This window comes from Ambystoma mexicanum, chromosome 8 (genome assembly GCF_040938575.1).
Source record: "Ambystoma mexicanum isolate Mex_15411 chromosome 8, UKY_AmexF1_1, whole genome shotgun sequence".
In the NCBI taxonomy this organism is placed as follows: Eukaryota; Metazoa; Chordata; class Amphibia; order Caudata; family Ambystomatidae; genus Ambystoma; species Ambystoma mexicanum.
Window position 1 is genome coordinate 284,162,659 of NC_090929.1, and position 22,220 is coordinate 284,184,878.

Here is a 22,220-nt window from a genome sequence, read left to right on the forward strand (position 1 = left end):
TACATCCTAAACTGCATGAACAGAAATTGATGAAATAGAGGGTACATCCTTCACTTCTTTGATGACCCCCCAACCCCCTGTATATGGCTGGAACCCGAGGCTGCTCTGCCCCACACACGTTATTAAGAGTTCAAGCTGGAATGTGAGGCATCGTGGCACTATCAACTCTTGACCACTTATCTTCTCGTCCTTAATTGGTACAAAAGTGTGTCGATGTTTGGTTTTAAAGTGATAAAATAAACACTCTCTGTGCTAAAGTGTTTTTTTAAAGTGAAAATCCCATTAAAAATGCTTTGTGAATCAGTCCCTTTATCTTTTACAAAGATGACTCACTGTAAACAAATCACGTTAAAAAAACAAATATCCATAGGGGTGCTGTTGTGAGGCTACTAAGATGGCTGCTGCCATGTGAGCTCTCTGTGAGTTTGAGATCCCTGGAAGAATTAAAACATGTATTGAAGCGAACTCGGAGTGAAAATCACTGAGCAGACATGTAAGGGTTGTGGGCACAACTACCCTTGAAACGGGGCTAATCGCATGGATAGTCGCCAAGAAACCTAAGTGTAAAGCATTGCAGCCTCTCCAGAGTGGTCCGCTACGCAGCATTGTTAAATGGCGGGCGGCCTCCCCAGCAGAGGTGGAGACTGCTGCGGGTGCCCTGTGGCCGTGGACACTTGTAAGTAGGCGGACGGGGGCTGACGGGGTACGAGAGCACTGTTTGCTCATGAGACGGCAAGCACCATTACACGTCATTGTTGCAGAGGACTACCGGCTGCTCCCGGGGCTGTGCATTCTACGGTGGGCGACTGAGGCACCCAATACCTGAAGTTGACACCATGCTGGGGAAGGCTGCTGACCCCCCCCACGGGCTTCGGATACACTAGAGCAGGCCTTAACAATGGCCACCACACCGCAGACGACTTGAGAAGCTGAGACCACGGGCGTGCTACCCACTCATACAGAACCCATGGCGGGCTGTGGCAATGCCCACCGCGTAACAAAACTAGGTGCGCTGGTAAACCCCAGGACATGGGGCATATTGCAATGATCAGAGAGAGTGACTGCCGGATGGTAGCAGCCTATGTGTATGTGGGGGTGAGGCCAGGTGGGGATGGCCTGATCCGTGCGTCGGCTCCCGGCGACGCTGTACAACACGATGAACTGCGTCCTAGATTAATAAATGCGAGCCGTGGTGGCTCTCAGTGGGGAACTGTAATGGCAGCGATGCGTGCGGGTCACGGCTCGTGCTGCTCCCAGCACTTAGGCTGCACCCAGAGGCTTCTCCCACAGCGGCTGACCTAATATCCAGAGTAAGAGGTGGTTGCTGGCCCGCGTTCCTATGGACAGAGAGGGATAAATCGGCAATTAAGTCCTTGCTCCCCCCCTGCTTAGTCTATCACTGTCCTCTCTTGTTCTGTGCAATGGCTCCGCACGGACCGCAGAGCCTTGTGGAGGGGGTTGGGGGTAGTGAGCATTGTTAACCCCCTCAGCAAGAATCTGGTGCAGTCATATTGGAGGGACATTGAGAACTGAGGAGCAGCAGTACCATCCCAATATACCACTGCCACAAGTGTGAGGAGGGAGCCCCCGCCCCGGGTCGGGTGAGAAACGCTTTCATCTCATCAGAGGAAGTGTGGACCTTGGCAGGGCTACATGGAATGAGGGGAGGAAAAATCCTTTTGCAGACTATCGCTAGCTTGCTTCCCTCTCCCACCCTTGCTGCCATCATTGGTCTCACTGGAACAGGGCAGTGCGTGGATCTGGAGGGTGCTTTTGACAACGCCTTGTGCAGGCCAGTTCTGCAAGGTGACACTGGTGTGGATTGAGGCCAGTGTGCCTGCTAAGAGTTGCTCCATAAACGGCTGGTGAGTGGCTGTTGAATACAGGTGAACTTTTTCAAACAGAGACAAGAGACCCCGCTGATAAGTAAACTGCAAGTTCAATCATCCCAAAGACATTTAGCCTGTTGTGCTGAAGCTGGGAGAGCAGGCCGAACAGTGCAGTGCCATGCCTAAAAAGGCACTGGCCCCAAAAAGAGTGGCGCAACAGACAAATATACTAGACACACCTCGAGGCAAATGGATGAGATGAGTGAAGGAACAAACAGCATGGGGCAGACGGAAGCGGCAGTTATGATGGTGCCTGTTGACCAACTGGGAGTCATGCTCCTTATGCAACAAGGATTTGCCTCCATTAACATCAAGCTAGACAGTATTACTATCATTGTCAACACGATCCGGGCTCAGCTTGAAAAGGCTACCCAACAAATATCAGGGATGGAGATGCGGATCAGTACAGTGGAGGATATAATAACAACACTGCAGGGTACGATGACAGCTATGGCAAAAGATCTGGGCAGTGTGAAAATGAAGTGTGAGGACTTGGAGGCGAGATCAAGGCGCAATAATGTATGTATTATAGATGTACTGGAGGACGCTCTGAAAGGTCCTATGGAGATGGCAACGGAAGAACTGCTGAAAGAGGTACTGATGGACCCTGGCTGGTCTCCGATGTTCATAGTGGAACATGCACAAAGGGCATTGATGGCGAAATCAAAACCGGGTGGATTCCCCCAACCAATAATTGCATGCCTTATGAACTACTGAGACAGGGATCTAGCATTGATGGCTGCCTGAGACAAGCAGCAGTTAACGATGGGCTCTAGTGTGGTCCGTATGTTCCCAGATTACACACTGGCAGTGCAGCAGGAGAGACGATCATTTGTGAGGGTCAAAACGTTGTTGCAGGAACATAAAATCCCCTACACCATGTTGTAAGCTGCTAGACTGCATCTACAACACAATAATAAGACCTACTTCTTCATGTTCCCCAAAGAGGCAGCATCATTTATAGAGGCAAATATACCGCTGCCGGTTGGGCAAGCAGCAGAGGCAACTTGATTTCTGACACTGTGTTCCACACCTGAACTATGTTAAGTTAGATGTGTTTATGGTAAAAAGTTCAAAATATGCCAGGATAAACATTGCATACGATGGCTTGGTCATGAGGAGGCACAGAGGGGCGTGGGAAGTCTGGAGATGCATGGAAGGAGATGGCAGGACATGGCCCAGCTGATGTTAAGTTATTGAGCTTGAATGTGTAGGGTTTGGGTATTCCTATGAAGATGCGTTAAGTGATGACATATATGAATAGACAAGGGACTGAGCTCCTATTTCTGCAAGAAAGCATTTGCTTGAACATCGACCTGTAAAATGGCCCTTGGTTGGGGGAACAGCGTTATTATACTTCATACTCTACTAGAGCACGTGGGGTCATGATCCTAGTGCACTGGTCACTGCCCTTCACGCACTACGCAACTGATTGTGACGAATGTGGCCGATTTGTCATTGTGCATGGAAGATTGGGAAGTGCAGACATACTCTTGATGAATGTATACGGCCCAAATGTAGATAATTTGGATTTCTATGAGACCTTATTCCAGAAGTGTGCCAGATATCCTACTACATTGGTCATTTGTGGCAGCGATTTTAACACAATATTAGATGTACAACTTGACTGCACATCCACTACACAACGCACTGTAGCAAATGCAGCACACACTATTCACACACAAAAGATTTGGGTCTGAAAGATGTTTGGTGCATGCTCCATGGCTCGCATAGTGCTTTTATGGTTTATTCTACAGTACACAATATGCACTCACGTATTGATTTTGGTTGACATCTCACAAGCTAGTGAATTGGGCGACCGAGTGTTGTATACTGCCCAGAACCCTGTCCGATACTTCCCTAGTGTTGCTTTTGTTGAGGATTCCTGTAGGTACACCCCAACGACCGCAGTGGCGCTTCAAAGCCATGTACCTTGTACACCCAATCTTCTGAGCAAGCATGGCACAGCACATCGCTAGCTACTTTAAAAACAACGAATGATCAGTTAACTCACAAGCAATCCTCTGACAGGCATTTAAAGTATATATGAGGGGGTCACAATATCAACTGCATTTGGGGTATTGCGAGATATCACGAGGGAGTTAAAAAGGTGTGAAGACGCATTGGCACAACTGCAGGCGTAATATGTAGAGAATCCTTTGCCGTACATTACCAGAGATATTAAGACACACTTAGACTAATATCGGAATGCAGTGGCAGAGAGTTGTGTTACTTTGACAAGCCAACAGCAGCACGCCAGTACGGGGAACAGCAGAGGCCGGGGAGACTACTTGCTCAGACAGTCCGTTGCAAGAGGGGCAGTACTAACATTCTGTGCATAACTAGGCCGGACGGTGTGGTGGTCAACAGAACGGAAGAAGGGAGCAAGGTGTTTTATGCTTTTTTCAAGTACTTGTACTCACATCAGAGTGTAGCGACAGATAAGGATATAGATGAGTACCTAGCCAAGATACCCACCACACTCCTCTTGGCAGAGGAACGGTCTGCACTGAAGGAACACATAACGCTGAGTGAGAATAAGCAGGCAGTTAAGAGCCTACCAAGCGGGAAAGCCCCAGGCTTGGATGGTCTTGGTGAAGAATTCTGAAAATAATTCATAGATGTGCTATCTCCATGTCTGTTATCGGTGTGGGCGGAGGCATTGGAATTTGGGGCCATGCCGGAGTCAATGCGTGAGGTGGTAATCTCTCTGTTACTAAAACCAGGGAAGCCCCCGTAGGACTGTGGATCGTATCGCCATTGTCCCTTATTAACATTGGCCCTCATTACGACCCTGGCGGAAAGGGGTTTACGCCGGCGTAAACCATGGCGCCCCTTTCCGCCTGACTACGAGTTCCCGTAGCGCCATGGTGATTTTTACGCCTGCTTTTTGCAGGCGGAAAAATCCATGGCGCTACGGGATGTTGTTAATTACGCCACCGTAATTTACGGTGGCGTAATTAACGCCTTCCCCACTCCCATTATACCCTATGGGGCAAAAATGGGAATGGGGAAGGGTAAATGGGGATTGGGGACTTACCGCCCCGCCAAGGTCGGAATGGGGCGGTAAGTCCGCCAACCACCATGGCGGAGTTGGCAGCTTAGCGCCATGGACCATGGTGCAAATTGCACCATGGTCCTCCGCCAGGGTCGTAATGAGGCCCATTGACAAAAAAGTATTTGCGAAAATACTAGCTTCAAGACTCAATGCGCTTATGCCATATATGGTGCATGAAGATCAGGCAGGGTTTGTGCAAGGGAGATTGACGGCATCCAATATTCGCCGGCTATATAATATAATGATGCAAATCCTGCACGATATTGATGGGGTTGCTGTATCCCTAGATATGTAGAACGCATTTGACACAGTATAAGAGCCCTTCTTGTTCAGGGTTCTACACAATTATGGATTGTGACCAAATTTTGTTAAGTGGGTGCACATTTTATACACATGTCCAGAGTGTGCGTAAACAGGGAAGCCTCACCGATACTGGCATTGGCAGGGGGCACCAAGCAAGGTTGCACTCTGTCCCCTATGTTGTTTGCGCTGGTGATAGAGCACCTGGCAAATCTCATGAGATCTCGACATTCTCGCGCTGGCATCACCATCACTGGGCAGGTAGAGCTCATAACGTTGTAGGCAGATGACATTATGATGTATTTCAGAGACCCAGAGAAATATTTACAAAGGATACTGGCTGCAGTCCATGAGTTCGCGAAGCACTCCAGACTCCGTCTGAATAGTACCAAGTCAGAGGTCTTCCCATTAACTGACAGTACGCCTGAACCAAGACATATGTTTGGGCTGCAATGGTTTCCTCAACATATAAAGTACCTCTGGGTCAAGATTGCTCATTCAGTGCCCCTTGTGCGGTCCCTTAAGTATGAACAGTGATCAACACATTATGTGCCAAGTTGGTGCAGTGGAATCAGCTTCCCATCTCCTTATTAGGATGGGTGGCACTAATAAAAATGATAATTTTGCCCAAACTTCTTTATCACTTTAGTAACATGTCTATATGGCCTGGTAGGGCCTTTTTTACTAAAATTACTGGAGCATTCCCATCGTTTGTGTGGGGGGGGACGGATAAGGGCTAGCTGGAGGCAGTTCACATTGCCATACAAGCAGGGAGGACTGACGGCCACGGACTTTGAGCTGCATTATCTGGCTGCCCGGGCATAATATGCAGCATGCTCGCTAGAGGCAGCCCTCAAGTATCCTATATAGAATTGGAGAAGAGGGGGAAGGTGAAGGCAACTCTGCTACACAAGCTGGCCATAGGGGCACAGGGGATCCTGTGGCAGTCATGCAGGAGGCATGGTCGAGATTAATTACTAAACCCAGGTCCACGTATTATACAGCCAGCGCATGCCAATGTGAGGTGCACCCTTCCTGGGTCCCGCGAGAGATGCACTGCTGGCGACACACTGGCGTGGGCTGTGTATATTGAATATGGGTGACCTGTTTCATGGAGGAGTATTTATAACCTGGGACATGATTAAACAGCGTGTAGGTGACACCCCGCTACAGAAGCTTCAATATTGTCAACTTCGCTCAGCCGTGGCATCGGCGTGGTCTGATTTTCCACAGGAACCGACTTCCCATCAGAGTCTTGAGTATGTATTTTGCCATGAGGAAATTAAGAAGTCTGCCTCAGAACTATATAAGGTACCTCAAATATGCAGGGGGTGCATACCAGATATTAAAGGGGATTAGGAAAGAGACCTGTGAGTTAGTTTCACTGAAATACATTGGTTACAGTTGTTTTTTGGCTGACAAAGCCGATATCGTTCAGCTCCAGGTATAGGTTGATACATTTTAAGATCCTGAACAGAGTGCACCTCACCCCAGCCCGCCTAAAGTAGATGTATCCAAATTCGATTTCCCAGGTTCATGGAGGGAGAGGCTGATAAATTGAATATGCTGTGGTCATGCAGGATGTTGTCCGAATACTGGGATACGGTATGTTAAGCGTTGGAAGAGATGGTGGTCCAACCCATATTGTGGGACCATACAATGTGTGTTTTGGGATGTGTGTGTAAGTTGAACCCAGTAAAGCGTACATTGGTATATATTGGTCTGGTGATTGCTAAAAGGGCTATACTGCTGAGATGGAGAAAAAACTGGCCCCTGTAGTCAATGATTGGCTTGACGATATGATTTGGGCAAATGATAAGGAGGAATTTTGCGCTAGTTTGATCCCCCGGCAAATCATCCAAGGGCTAAATGGGGTGGTTTTAGACAATACTTGATGAATAGGAGTGTGGATGATAAAGAAGCAACAACTGTACTGTAAACTGGTATGTGAATCTGACCTGCCCTCAATAAGGTTATTAAAACAACTCTCTGTGTTATGTACTGTATGAGAAACATGGGTTGCAATGTAACGTTCTGTGCAAGTTAAATAAAGTAAAACAAAAAAAGAAAAAAAAGATACTGAATGGAAAACTACAAGTATCAGAATGCAAAATAATGTCAGCCTAAAAAAAAAACAGTGTTCTAGGTTTTGCAAAGGTGCTCTCACAACTTAAAGACAAACAACTTAACAGAAACAAAATATGTGACAAGGTAGCCTACTCGAAGTCCTTCTACACAGTGTGCAGATCCACATAGAAGGAAATCCTGTTTGTGTGTGTCAAGCCAGCATGGAAATAACCAAGATGGCATAAAAAGGGGTTTATTTTGAGGCTCCGTTTAAATGTCTTGCAAGAAAAGTTGATAATGTAACTGTACCTTTCAATTACACATATTTCCATACAATTCGTATCAAGCAATTTTACAGCTCCTTAGGAATGGTTGTCAAAGCCAATGATTACTTCTCCATGCACTGATGTGTATTCTGCCATCCATCTAAGGAGCTCCCCATTTAACAAAGCTGCTGATGACACAGAGTAGTGTTAAAAATAAATTGGAATCCCCAATGCCAGGCCCTGCTTACGTGGCTGAGTATCTGGCACCCTTCTCACGAGATCAAGGAGATTACAGGGCTCCAAGGAGCAAGGCCACGTCCTGTCTCCCCGTAGCCTATGCTGGCCATTGTCAGGCACGATAGTATAATTGATCTTTCTCCTAGGCGAGGATCAAGGCCAGCCCTGTCTCCCCATAGCCTATGCTGGCCATTCGCAGGCACAATAGTATAATTGATCTTTCTCCTAGGTAAGGAGCAAGGCCACGTCCTGTCTCCCCGTAGCCTATGCTGGCCATTGGCAGGCACAATTGTATTATTGATCTTTTTCCTAGGTTAGGAGCAGGGCCACGCCCTGTCTCCCCATAGCCTATGCTGGCCATTGGCAGGCACGATAGTATAATTGATCTTTCTCCTAGGTAAGGAGCAAGGCCACGTCCTGTCTCCCCGTAGCCTATGCTGGCCATTGGCAGGCACAATTGTATTATTGATCTTTTTCCTAGGTTAGGAGCAGGGCCACGCCCTGTCTCCCCATAGCCTATGCTGGCCATTGGCAGGCACGATAGTATAATTGATCTTTCTCCTAGGTAAGGAGCAAGGCCACGTCCTGTCTCCTCATAGCCTATGCTGGCCATTGGCAGGCACGATTGTATAATTGATCTTTCTCCTAGGTAAGGAGCAAGGCCACGTCCTGTCTCCCCGTAGCCTATGCTGGCCATTGTCAGGCACGATAGTATAATTGATCTTTCTCCTAGGTAAGGAGCAAGGCCACGTCCTGTCTCCCCGTAGCCTATGCTGGCCATTGTCAGGCACGATAGTATAATTGATCTTTCTCCTAGGTAAGGAGCAAGGCCACGTCCTGTCTCCCCGTAGCCTATGCTGGCCATTGGCAGGCACGATAGTATAATTGATCTTTCTCCTAGGTAAGGAGCAAGGCCACGTCCTGTCTCCTCATAGCCTATGCTGGCCATTGGCAGGCACGATTGTATAATTGATCTTTCTCCTAGGTAAGGAGCAAGGCCACGTCCTGTCTCCCCGTAGCCTATGCTGGCCATTGTCAGGCACGATAGTATAATTGATCTTTCTCCTAGGTAAGGAGCAAGGCCACGTCCTGTCTCCCCGTAGCCTATGCTGGCCATTGTCAGGCACGATAGTATAATTGATCTTTCTCCTAGGTAAGGAGCAAGGCCACGTCCTGTCTCCCCGTAGCCTATGCTGGCCATTGTCAGGCACGATAGTATAATTGATCTTTCTCCTAGGCGAGGATCAAGGCCACGCCCTGTCACCCCATAGCCTATGCTGGCCATTGGCAGGCACGATAGTATAATTGATCTTTCTCCTAGGTAAGGAGCAAGGCCACGTCCTGTCTCCCCGTAGCCTATGCTGGCCATTGTCAGGCACGATAGTATAATTGATCTTTCTCCTAGGTAAGGAGCAAGGCCACGTCCTGTCTCCCCGTAGCCTATGCTGGCCATTGTCAGGCACGATAGTATAATTGATCTTTCTCCTAGGCGAGGATCAAGGCCACGCCCTGTCACCCCATAGCCTATGCTGGCCATTGGCAGGCACGATAGTATAATTGATCTTTCTCCTAGGTAAGGAGCAAGGCCACGTCCTGTCTCCTCATAGCCTATGCTGGCCATTGGCAGGCATGATTGTATAATTGATCTTGCCATTGGCAGGCACGATTGTATACCTCATCTTTCTCCTAGACGAGGAGGCAATATTTGCACTGTTTTTGCAGTCACTGAATCGAAACGCGAATCATGCTTTGAGCAAAACACATGAGGCCTAATTCATGGAATTGTTAGCACGGTGCAAATTGACTCTGCACTGGTGCAAAGTAACTTTGCACTGCCAACAAACACTCTGATTCACAGAGTGGTGCAATGTGTATTTTTGCAGTGCAAAGTTACTTTGCACCAGTGCAAAGTCAGTGCAAAGTAATTTAAAGGCACTTTGGAATGTCAAAATACACTTTGCACCGCTCTGTGAATAAGGGTGTTTGTTGGCAGTGCAAAGTGACTTTGCACCATTGCAAAGTCACTTTGCACTACACAAATGTCACCACCGCTAACTAAGGTGCCATTGTAAGTCCATGTCCAGTACCACCTTCAAATCAGTGAAAATATAGGTGGTCAGAGCAGACTGCAGGTTTTTATGAAATGACGCAATCAATGAGAGCCTGCAATTACCCTGTATTCAGCTTGAAGGGAGTTTTTGCTGGTAAGGACCATCCCTTTAGTCCTTTCCTCCATTGGGTGCTTCATGCCAAGATAGTAGCCCCTGAAAAAACGTGCTTTCCATGAAGGCCTGAAGCTGTGAGACCGGCCCCTCCTGTTGCCCTGATGCCGCAGAGGGTATTACCCGAATTGTTCGTTTACAATTGTTCGAATGACACAATTGTTCGAATAATAGGGGTCCTAATTGACCTTCTGCACAATTGACCGTATGGTCATTTTAATATATATTATGGGTTGGGTTGGTGTAATAATAATATAAGGGGATTGGGAGGGGGGTTGGGGTGGGGTTGGATTGGGTGGGGTCCTGCGGGGGGTTTCCCCCCGCATATATATCCTAATTGACCGTTTAAATTCAGTCAATTGTGCAGAAGGTCAATTGTTATTCGAACAATTGACATCCAAACAATTCGTATACAACCGCCGCAGAGTGTTTGTCAGGTTAAAAGCTCTATGTGACCAAGCTTTGTCCCATGAAATTCCAATAGTCTTGAGTAGACAGACTCACCTTGGTGATTTAAAGATTTTAGGATTGCAAACGGTTACTTTGGGTAAGCCTCTTTTATGAGACCCTTTCCTTTCTAAACAAACCATCTTTGTGATTACCTATATCACCCTGTTTTTAGAAAACGTTTTTACTTTGACAACCACCCGCATGAAAGGGATTTTGAGACATTTGGGTCAATAAAGGTAGCATATGAAAATCCCAATGCCCTGAAATCATTCATGTCAGCCAATAGGCGCTTGCGTCATCACGACAAGAGTTTTTTTTTCCTCTCCAAGCAACTTATCACCTGATGGGTGGTTGTCATCTGGCAGAACATTTCCCGATCTACTGTCTAAAGCAGAGACATATTGGTTTTTAATTCTAAATTTTGGGATTTCCTCCCTCTCCATTATTTTCTGCAGTAATTTCTCATTAATAAAGCTTCTTTCCTGTTCAAGCGCTAGTATGGCTTTTACTACTTTAGAATGGTCATTTATACCAATGTGAACCCATGGTTGCTCATCTTCCATGTGTATTTCAGCAAGAGTAGTAATGCGTTTTTCTGTGTCTGTTTTAGGAGTAGTATTCTGTTTGCATTTCTTCTCTTTTAAATAAAAGCGTAATGTGTGTTCATCTATTTCTTTTTTTTCCTAGGGTCTAAATAAATGTGTACAGATTGTTTCTCATTTTCACTTTGCATTTTATCTTGACACATCAAGATAACAGTGATGCTAGGTATACAACTATTATGGAGATATAACTCCACTGCATCATTCGTTTTGGCAATGGTGTGGCATTCATTTATATTGCTGTTTTGTGATTTTATTTTCTTAGGTCTCAATGTTTTTTTAAGGACCACAGTACTCCATTCACCCCATCTATGAGAGGAGACAATCTTTTCAAGCAATCTGTCCCCATCAAAAATGGGATTTCACAAATAGATGTGATCAATACCTCCTGTTTCATTCTGTGTTTTCCTATTTGTATGTCAACTTCAGTAACACCTATAATAGGCACCTCCTCACCATTAAAATTATGCACTGGACCTTCATTTTGCCTCACTGAGATCTGATTCTGTGGAGATCTCCCTTCATTAATACTTTTTACCAAGTCTTTGGACATATTTGTGGCCTGTGCACCGGTGTCAATCATCGCAAATGTATTGCATTTCTCTTCTACAGTGATGGGAGCATAATACCTGTTTTCAACTTCCTCTAATACACATAAAAAGTGTGAATTCGTACTGATTTCAGGACTCACCTTTCTCAGGCCTTTTTCACTTTTGGCTAAGCACATTGGTAAATGGAAAGACATTTCTCCCTCCTTTCTGTCCATTTCTGTGTGAGAACCTCTATTCATTTCCCCATGTTCAGAGGTTTTTTGGAGTGTGGCCACTGTTGGCCCATCCATCCAGGGATCATCAGAGGTCACACTACAATCCTCCAACTGAACATGTGTAACAACATCCCTGGAGGATAGCTCAGCGGCAGCGTGCGCGTCTTGGAAGCAAGACGACACGAAGCAACAACAGGTTCGATCCCCTGGTCCGCGCTTAGAAACCTCTGGGTGTTTAAGCGCGTTATAAATACGTAACTAAGACAAAAAAAACAACGCAATTACACAACTAAGAAAAACAAACAATTCCTGTAACAGCGCCTCGATGCCTGTGGGCTGTGTGAGCGCTTTATAAATGTTAAATAAATTGGCAATTTGTCATTTTCTAACTCTGTGCATTTGTAGTTATTTAGTATAGTACCAGTCCTTTTAACTTTTTCAAAAATATTTGTCTCAAAGAATTCTTCGGTTGATTGACCTGTACCCTCCTTTTTTAGTATTTATTTTTTCTGCCTGTGTTTGGTTATTGTTTTGATCGCCCAGGAAAGGAGTTCTAGCATCCCCACTTACTCCCAGTTTACTGGTATTCCCCAAGTATGAATCATTTTTCTTAAATCTGTCTCTTTGTTCTTTTGGAATTTCAGGTCTTCCTTTTTCATTTGTACAAATATCCAATGTTAGATTTAGCTCTAGGTTAAACCGAACTTCTCTTTTAGAAGTATTTGCACTTTCTGTCACATGTTCATTTGCTGGTACTTTCACTTTTAAATCATTAGGCAACTCACAGTCATTATGAAAAATCAAATCAGGGCAATCTGTTTTCCTAGCATTGTAGGTATCATAAATACTTAGTCACTTATCAGAAACCACCCGGTCAGTGCTCTGGCCTTCTGCCCCCTCCTTTGATGGCTGTTTTTGTGCTGTACAGAGCTTTCCTATATGCTCAGCCAACATTTTCACTTGGGCCTCGAGACACTGGAATCTTTCCATTTCTCTAGAATCCTCTCTCTGTGGCCTAGATCAAAATTGGTTGTTTTCCCATTGACTGAATCTATTCTGATAGCTCTCAGGAGAATGATTTCTATTGGGATTATTCCTGAACTCTTGATTCATATGTGGAGGGTAGCGGGGTTCACCCATCCTTTGGTTGCAGTGCCCTGGTGGTGGTGAATCATTGTATTGACGTGAAGCATAATTCATATTCTGCCTCATGTCCTGTCTCTCATTTTGTGGATACTGACCCATATGTTGATTCCCAGTATCAGTAAATTGATCCACATATCAGGGTCTATCCTGATTACCATATATCATGGTGGTGGGATCAAGTCTTCTCTATTGCCCAATGTCTGGTAGGGACCATTATTTCTTTGATCCTGACTTTGCCTCTGGTTATTGTTCATACCTGACATATCAGGATGATATCCTGCCCGGGGTCTGTCTGCTAAGTACCTCGGGCTACTGTAATTCTCTCTATTACAAGGGTCATGGGATTGAAACATTGGTGCAGGGAGTGACGATCTCTGTTGATTACCCCTTTGTTCAGGTGTCAAATTATTTTTACCTGGACTTTGAGCAGACTCAAGGGACATTTTGGCTGACCTGATGTCCATCACTGTTGCTGAGGGTTCTTTAGATTTTGGTCTAGTGTCTTTCATTTTATCATTTTCTCTTCCCTGACAATAGAGTACCTCATATAGTTTTGTGCTTTGGTGTACAATCCATTCAAGTGATTTGTCACGGTCAAATTCACGGACCAACTGTGATATGATGTCTTTCTGTAGACCATAGAAGTAGGCAGTTTTAAACTCATTGGAATCGTGGTCAAAAGATACATCAAAACGAGAAAAAGCTCTTTTCAAGTCTTGCAAAAATTGGCGAGGTGACGTGTTAGGCCCAGCAGTAATCGTGTAAGCAACCTGCAATGACTGGAAAGGAAAAAAATGACGTCTAATCTCTTTTTCAAACTCTGCCTATGTCATGTTCTGCTGTTCATTTAATACCCTATGCTGGCTGTGGGAGCATCTATTGTTAAATGAAAATATTGCCTGTATGGCTCCTTAGGTATCTGGAGAGCTTTAAATATATCGTGCACCGCGTCTAAGTGCTCCTTTATACAGCACTCCCCTCCTTTTTTAAATGGTATGATCAGAGCTTTGATGAATTTCATTATCTTTATGGGGCTACTAGTTGCTATGCACGGAATTGCACTACTTTGTGATTCAATCCTGGTTTCAGGTGTATGGGATTGGTGGTGGCCCCCAATGGGTGTATCAAATCCCCCAAGGGCGCTGCAACCAAGTTCAGTCACTGGCCCAATAACTGGAGCACTAGCTCTTTGGCTAGAAATAGGATTGACCTCAACTCCATTGAATGTGGTGCCCTGCCGTCTATCCTTGGACCTGGAAATGCACATTTGCTGTCCCAAATCCTTGCACTTCTTAAGGAGCCTATCTGCCTCCTTTTGCAAATAGTTGTTTGCCTCTCTCAATTTATTAATTACCTCCTGCATATCACCCATTTGCATTTGGCATTCATTGAATTCTTTGTTTCTCTTGTCTCTTTCTTGAAACATTTAACCATTTGCTGTTCAGCATTTTAGAGATCACTTTCTTTTTCACAATGTTCTTTTTGCAAAATCTGCATTTCCAAAACAACCTCATCTTTGTCTTGTCTAATATGGTCTACCAACGCTTTCAAATGTACCAATTCTTGTTCACAATCCTCAACCTGTTTCTTTCTTTTAGACAATTGAGTATCAAGATCCCTACATTTTAACTGCATGTCTTCTTGACATACCTCCAATTCTGCTCTTAACATTTCCTCTTTTTCACTTGCCCCATCTAGATCAGCTTTTAACCTGTTAACCAGCTTAGTATTATTTTCTTGCATTCGCAGGGATCTATTCAGGATAAACCATGTCTTGGCACATAGCCGTATCAGTCAATCTTTCTCTGCATGTTTATCAGCTGCATTTAATAGTCTCAAAAGGCAGACCTGAATTATGCTGCCTTCTGCAAAAATGCTGTCTAATGATTCTTTCTGTACTTCATCATAAATGTGATCATGCCATTCTGTGGCATTATTTGATGACTATGTCCCATGTGCATATAACTTTGCCTTCAGATATTGCACTAGCTCTGAGAATGTGGCTTCCATTTGAGACATTTTGAAATTCACTTTTAGTGTCACACTGCTCTATAATCACTTTCCTGGCCTGCGCACCATATATGTAGGATATTTTATGTACATTTGGGGTCTGGCGGTTTTCTCTTACCGCCAAAAATAGTGGTAGTTTAGAAATACTTATCCTCGCGTTTAGATTGGGTTTGTCCTCACATCATCCTAGAGACCATACCTTATTATATTATATTGGCGAATCCAGTAATATGTATTGGTGGCGGTATTTGGTGGTAGTAAATCACTTGGTAGTGAGCATAATTTCCCTTCCCTACATTATAGCCCCATCATACACAAAACTTTCCTAACTATTATAATACTCTTAGTGATCAATAGAGCTATAGAGAGCCTTGGACCTACATTCAGGGACACCACACACTTTTACATAGAGTGCCACCTACAGCCTGTGGCCGGTATCACTGATTTATTTACACCAGTGAATTATGCGCCCATAGGCCTCATTACTGGTTCATAGACCCCCAGTAAACTATATGTTATATTATATTTCCCCAAACAACATGCAATGGGGAACACATGCATACACCTATTTATCACTGCTTAGTCTGTCTGTTATTCTATCTGCATGATCAAATTAGCAAATGTATTACCAAAGAACACAAATCTTCCCCAACTCCTCATATGCAATTCCCACGACAATAAAACTCTGAATCATTACTTTTTATATTATATTATATTGCAGACAATTACAATGTCATGATACAATTCTTACCATTTACATTTCAGCACTACCTGCAACAAATAAGAAGAGAAAAACAAAACAACAGATACAGTGCAAATAAGCCCTTTTCAAAAATAGGCATCACATTTTATGATTCAACACAAGACGAATAAAAATGCAAGGGTTTTTCTTTGGCTTTGCTACTCTGACTGCCTGGTATTTATAGACCACATTCGTCAAATAATCGCACAAGAATAACCTAACTTCGACTTTGGATGCTTACCAAAGATTTGCAGTTCCCTCTACCACACGTCCTCCTTTCACTCGCTTCAGAAGAGCAGGCCCAGTCAGCAGGGGCTGCCTCTGTTATCTCGGATGTTTGAAATGCGCGGCGAGAACAGAAGGTTCTCTTAGCCAGCGCTGAGTGAGACCATGCACATCTGTCTCAGAGCTCAGTCCAGCCGAACTAACTCTCCCTCTGACCTTGTTCCCCCAGCAAAGTTCTGCACCTTCCCATTTTACCTACGTAATATAACTGCAGATACTTTGCACTAATCAAGTTGAAAGTCAGCATCACCCTTCCTTCAATACAATAGGCCAGTTGCACAGTGAGCAATTGTATCTAATATAATTTCCTGGCATGCAGGCTCTCTGCTTGCTGCAAACACAGAACAATAAGGGAGAAAAAAAATTCAGAATTTCAGAATATGTATTTTCACCCCATTTTGCACATAGAGATTACATTATAATGTTAATGAGTTAGCACTAGTGATTAGTAATTGTTAATTAAATCAGTCAGTTATCTCAATAATGTAGTCTCCTATGTATGAGGTATTCCAAAGAAGAACAAAAAAGCTGGTGCACTTTTAAACTTGCAGCTTCACCTTGCTTTTTGCTGTATTATAAATCCTTCATCTTGCATGTCTCCAGCCACATGCTCACATGTTATACTGGCAACATAGACTGGCTATATGTGTGTGCCACATTATTGCTGGCAACAAAATGCCATCACTTTCAGTGAGGTGCTACACACTCCAAGGCACTATATATTACACTACACTACCCTTGCCTGATTTCAATTACAGCTCTTCTATGTCCAATGATGTATGCAGACATCCTTCCACCATGTCAGTGAGAGGGTACATTTGATATGCTTGTGTAAGTGCATAACATCTCTCCTATCTATGAGGTAGATGAGACATATAGAAGCTTGCTGAAGAAAATATGACGTGATTATATTGGCCATGATGAAAAGATGGACGCCCGACTTGTGTCTAAAACAATCAAGCTACCTCAGAGACAGACCAGGGCTGCAGAGCTAAGAGGTGCTAACAGCTTTGTGTAAGGAACAAAGAATATCATTCGCCTGGGAAGTGTGTCCACATCAAGAAATAATTTCAGGGTACAAAGGGAGTCAGGAGGATAAGCTGCATACGTATTACATATTTCTCTCAGATTAAGACAAGAAGAAAACATCTACCAGTGCCAAGAACTGGACAATCAAGGATGCAGAAAGCATATATGAGGTAGAGCAACCAAGTCTCCAGAGGCAAAGAGGCGTAATGGCACCCAATATAATTGAATTAAATAGCAGTAAATAGACAAAATCAACCTTCCTTCCTTCCTTCCTTCCTTCCTTCCTTCCTTCCTTCCTTCCTTCCTTCCTTCCTTCCTTCCGTCCTCCCTCCCATCCCTCCCTCCATCTCTCCCTCCCTCCCTCAAAATAAACATATTCTTTTAATGCATTTTTACACAAGGTCAAATTACTATGATGTGAACACATTGCTCTGGTGCACATATGTATCATTTAATATTATTATTATAATAATGAGGGTTCACATGAGAAAATGGTGTGCCACAAATGTCTCGGTAGTAGATAGTCATTGCTTTAAGCTGAAGTGATCTTGTGGACAGGGCTTTAACCTCTTTTTTGCAATTAAAACCTATCACAGTGATGTAATAGATGATAGGTTAGTACAGTTAATTTAATGCTTCCACAAAATGTGTCATCTGTCGTTTGTATCAAGTATAATCTGTGCTTTAAGTGACATGAAACATTGAAGGGGGCTCTAACAAGAGGGTTTGGCCTAAATTCTGGGTGTAACCTAGAGAGTACTGGGTGCGGCCTAAAGAGGGGTTGCTTGACCCTAAGAATGCATCACGAGACCCTGGTCACTCAGCAGCTCACAGGTGCTCTTGTTTTAATTCAATTTGAATATTGTAAATATACCTCTCTCGCTCTGTTTGTATATAAAGTGTTGTCTATTAATAACATGCTCTCATTCAAGAAATGGACAACTCAATCAGTGAGTATTTCGCCATAATTCTATTCGAAATTGCCAATGAGCAAGAGGAGTTAGACACATAGGGCCTCATTACGACCCAGGCGGTAAGTTACCGCCTGGGTCGTACCTTTACCACCATGGCGTAAAGTAGGTTTACGCCATGGTGGTTGGCGGACTTACCGCCCCATTCCGAGGTGAGTGGGGCGGTAAGTCCCCATTAACCCATTTACCCTTCCCCATTCCCATTTTTGCCCCATAGGGCATAATGGGATTGGGGAAGGCATTAATTACGCCACCGTAAATTACGGTGGCGTAATTAACAACAAGGTCCCTTAGCGCCATGGATTTTAACACCTGCTAAAAGCACCTCGGACCTCGGAATCAGGCGGTAAGGGTCGGCGCTGTTTACGCCGCCGTAAACCCCTTACCGCCTGGGTCCTAATGAGGCCCATAGTGTTAATGTAGGTTTCCTGGCATTCACATGACAGCAAAAACAACCTGAGGTGCTTGTTAGTGGGGAACTAGAGGAGCCCACAATTTAGAGCCACTTTGGATGAATTAGCTATAATATAGCTTTTGCCCATTGAAAGGGACCTTGTTTTTGCATGACTTGTGTGACAGATGGGTGTGTTTGTGTGCTTGTGTGTGTGTGTCTTTGTGTGCCTGTGTGGGCGTTTGTTTGTATGTACCTGTGTGTCTGTCTGTGTGTGCCTGTGGGTGCATGGGTGTGTGTGTATTTTTGTATTTGTTTCTATTTTATTTTGTATTTATTTACTGTTATACGCCAAAGCGCTGTATATACGTTACATCACAGTACAATAAAATGATTACAATTCAAGACGTCCAAAACTAAAGAAGATAGGCTTTGAGCAAAGAGTGAAAGAGTGGATAGGAAGACAATGAATGAAGAGAAAGAGGAAGAGCATCCCAATGTAAGGGAACAAGTAAGGAGAAAGAACGAAAACGAGACTGAGCACATGGCAGACGATGAACAGTTAGAAGGGAGAGACTGAGAACAAAAAGATTGGAAGGGGACATAGAAGGATACCAAAGATGGGAGGTAAGGAGGACCAAGATTGTGAAGAGGTTTGAAGACCATAACGAGAATGTTACATTTGAGACGAGAATGAAAGGACAACTAACCAAGAGACGATAATGACAGAGAAAAAGAATCACGCGGTGAGAGAGAACATAAAAGATGAACAGAAGAGATAAAGATTGTTTTTAGAGAAGCCTCTCGTGAAGTAGGGTGAGTAATAAAAAAAGAGAGAAAAGGCAAGAGATGAGATTAGGAGGTCAGCTGCTCTGAAAGGGAGAAACAGACTTGCCTTGGAGATGTAAAAAAGATGGGCACGGCATGAGCGAGAGAGTAAAGAGATATGATGAGAAAAAGAAAGCTCAGAGCCAAAATAAATGCCCTGGTTGCAGGCAGAGAAGGAAATAGGAAGCAAAGAAGGAGGAAAATATATAGAAGAAGGGGGAGAAGGAGGAGGAATAGTAGTTGCAGGAATAAAGAGCACTTCCGTCTTGGCAGAAATTAAGACTAGCTAGTGATCATGCATCCACTACTTAATGGCCAAACAACAAGATGTAAGAGTGTTGTGAATAAGAGGATTAAAGAAAAAAACAGAGAGAACAAGTTGAGTGTCATCAGCATGCAAATGGTGAGACATTCCGAAAGAGGAGATAATTGCAGCAAGAGGAGAAGTATGAAGAGAGAAAAGAAAGGGGCCCAAAACAGAGCCCTGGAGGACCACGTGAACAAGAGAAACAGTGGCAGAAGACTTGCCTGCCCAAGACACCAAATAAGGGCATTTTGTCAAGTAAGAATCAAACCAAGAAAGAACAGAACCAGAAAAGTCAAAAGATGAATGAGAAGACAATAGCAAAGAATGATCAACAGAGTAAAAACCAGCAGATAAGTCATGTACAATTAAACGAAAGGAGTGTTTTGAGTAATGAGCTGAAAGTAAAGAGTAACAGACTGAAAGAAGAGCAGTTTTGGTAGAGTTGTAGGAATGAAAACCTGATTGGAAATGAGGAAGAATACAATTACCAGAAATAAAAGAAGAAACCTGAGACTAAACCAGACGTTCCAGGAGCAAAGAACGATAGGGAAGATGAGATATAGGCAAATAATTTGATGTGAGAGAAGAATCGAGGGAAGGCATTTTCAGAATATGAAGAATAGAAGCATGCTTGAATATATAAGGAAAGGTCGAGGAAAGAAGGGAAATATTCAAAAGAGAAGTACGATAGGACAAAAGAGAAGGATAGACCTTGGGTATAAGTGAAGAAGGAATATGGTCAGAAGGAGGAGCGCGGGATGCACATGAGCTAGCAAAAGCGTAGTATCAGATGTGGGGATTGGAAGAAAAGATGGCATAACAGATGAATGAGAAGATAAGAAGAAATGGTAGAAAAAGAAGAAGATGGAACGATAGCAGCATGAAGAGCGGTAACTTTCGAAGAAAAATAAGAAGCAAAATCAGAAGCAGAAATAGCAGAATTACAAGTAAGATCAGGAGAAGGAGGAGAAAGTAAACGAGATAGAGTGGAAAAGATGACAAGGATGGGAAGACAGAGAGAGAAGACAATCAGGATAAAAAGAAAGCTCAACCAAAAGAATAGCTTCATCATATTGTTGGCAGAGAGAGCAGCAAACAAAGGATGCGAAGAAAGACAGGATACACCAGTAGAAATAAATAAAGGGATATTAAAGGCATGAAGATCACACAGCAAACAAGTGGGATAACAGAAAGAAGCATACGAAAGAGTAGTTGAAAGAGGAGGAGGAGGAATAGAAGAAAATTAGAGGATAAGCGGTCAGAGAAATAGACCGGTATAGCAGACACCAGCAAAGTTGAAATTGGAGAAGAGAGAATAAGATCAAGATAGGAACCAGAAACATGAGAAGAGGGGGCAGAGATAGGAGAACGATGATAAGAATCGAGAATAGAAAGAAAAGGAATTGATGCGTGTACAGATGAAAGATGAAGATTAAAGTCACCCAACAGGATAAGTGATGTAGAAGAAGGTCAAATAATAGACAACAAAACTTCAAGATCATCGCGAAAAGAGCCGATTGGACGAGGAGGGCAGTAGAATAGCAAGAAAGCTAGTGAATATGGTTTCCCAAATGTCGTGTAAGACTACTCAGAGGCAGAAAAAAATGGAAGAGGAGAAGAAGGAGTGAAAAAAGTAAAGCTAGAACGATAGAGATGCCAATCCCACGGCCACGGCCCGAAAGGTGGGGTGTGTGAAAAAAAGCAGCAGAAGAAGTCGAGAGGGACACAGCAATAGTCCTGTTGGATGGGGGAATTCAGAACTCACTAATACATAGAAAGTGAAAATTAAGACGAAGGAATATTAAACAAAGAAAGCGCATTCCAAGGATTACGAGTAGAACGATGGGGGGTTGGTGTGTGTCATCAGCAGTCAGATGGAATCTCTATGCTGCTCAAAGCGGCTGCTGCCTTTTCCATTTTGCCTGTGGGACAAACAATGCAGAACGTCATCCGGTTGTTGTGCTCCTAAAAGTGTTCTGGTGAGCGACTCACACGCTCCATCCTTGCCTGCTATGGTGTTGCCAAACTAGATTACACATTTTTCTTCCAGAAACAGACGATTCTGGTCGTTCTTTCACTGACGATCTGGGGTCAAGCCTTTCCGTGAATCAAACAGGTGGGTTGTCACCCCCACTGCCTACAGCTGTAATGCTGCAGAGACAGTCGCTTTCAGAATGATGGGTCTGGCCAGAATACCACCAGGGTTTAAAGGGGTGTACAGACTGTGCGTGCTAATACGAGCTTCAGGGCACGCTGGAGGACAGCCAACTTTAAACAACGCCCTTGTTCAGGTCAGGGCTCTAAATTTCAACTGTGGGCAGAGCCAGGAACGAGAGAAGACGAGTGTATTAGTTATTAATACCAACGTGTTCATTTTGGCGATATTCCGCTGTGATTATGAAACGTAGCAGCAACAGCAGTACCTTTGTCTGGACCTGATGTTAAAGCTTGGTTTCAAAGATGTGGTTTTCAGGAGCGGCCAACATCAATCACATGGCCTTACACACCTGATCCAACATCCACCACAGGCATTTAAAAACCCTCAGAAGGATCGCTATTAGTGCAAATAACCAAACACCCTGCTCCCAAATAGGCCACGTTTTTACGGCAATGGCATTTGCACCTTGCATGTCAGATCATCATGGCGTTCAGCA